The sequence below is a fragment of the Sinocyclocheilus rhinocerous genome, unplaced genomic scaffold (genome assembly GCF_001515625.1).
Source record: "Sinocyclocheilus rhinocerous isolate Xijiao unplaced genomic scaffold, SAMN03320098_v1.1 C36242812, whole genome shotgun sequence".
Taxonomy (NCBI): Eukaryota; Metazoa; Chordata; class Actinopteri; order Cypriniformes; family Cyprinidae; genus Sinocyclocheilus; species Sinocyclocheilus rhinocerous.
The window spans coordinates 1-935 of record NW_015776791.1 but is presented as its reverse complement, the minus strand read 5'-3'; the positions used below and the strand labels follow the sequence as shown (position 1 = coordinate 935).

At 36.7% G+C, this 935-nt stretch overlaps 1 long non-coding RNA gene across 1 annotated transcript; it reads left to right on the top strand.

Moving 5' to 3' along the window:
* Window positions 1-213: 213 nt before the first annotated feature.
* LOC107735693 (uncharacterized) lies at window positions 214-722 on the top strand. The gene is made up of 3 exons (XR_001639485.1): window positions 214-268; window positions 343-407; window positions 629-722. It is a non-coding gene; the product is annotated as an uncharacterized LOC107735693 (long non-coding RNA).
* The last annotated feature ends 213 nt before the right edge of the window (window positions 723-935 follow it).

The following is a 935-nucleotide window of genomic DNA, read 5'->3' as shown; positions in this document are numbered from 1 at the left end:
AAATCCCTGTTTCGGAACAAAGCAATCGATCTACAGGTGTGAAAGTTGTTTTCAATTTAGAAATTGTTGGTGTTGTGAGAAACCTATTTCACGAGAATTACTATTAGGTGATGTGTATCCATTAAAAACAGACTTATAATGCTTTAGGATTTTGTTCGTACATTAATGTTTAAAATTACTCATACCTGATTCATTTTGTGTTTGTGTTCTACAGACGGCCACACGAAATGCAGAACGGGAAATTGAAATTTTAAAGAAAATTGATCATGTAAGTCATGAATGAGTCTTTAAATGCTACAGAGCTATAGATAAAACATCTCATCGTATTTCTCGTCCCTGCAGCCGTGCCTGATCAAGACAGAAGATTTCTACCAGACAGAAGATTCTTACTACATTGTTTTGGAGTAGTAAGTTCCTGTGGTGTTTTGTTGGAGAATAGTTAGCAACATGAACTCGCAGGCCGAATTAACTTGGGTACAGATTATTTCTATCTGTATTTGTATTTTTAGATCCTTTAAAGAAAAGTTGCCGTGAGTTACTAGACAAGGAAGCACTGCATATTCTTACCTGTTCTACACAATTTTCAGTTTTTTGATGAATTATTTCATTATCTCTGTGCTGTGAATAGTGTTGAAGGAGGAGAGCTGTTTGGCAGGATCAAGGCCAAGAAACAGCTGGAGGAAGAAATCGCCAAACTCTACTTTTATCAAATGCTCAGGGCTGTGGAGGTACGTCTTTATGAGAGATGCTTCAAACGGTGTCTTCCTCTAAATGTGTTTTTTTAAATGAGAACAAGCATGAACCTGCACTGCTTGCCCATAGACAGTCAAACCGTTCAAATCAGTCAACTGACCATTTAGAATGGAGAAAGACAGCTTTGTAGTACCATGTTGAAATGGCAACTACCGTTCAAAATTTGTTAAAAAATCGTTTTT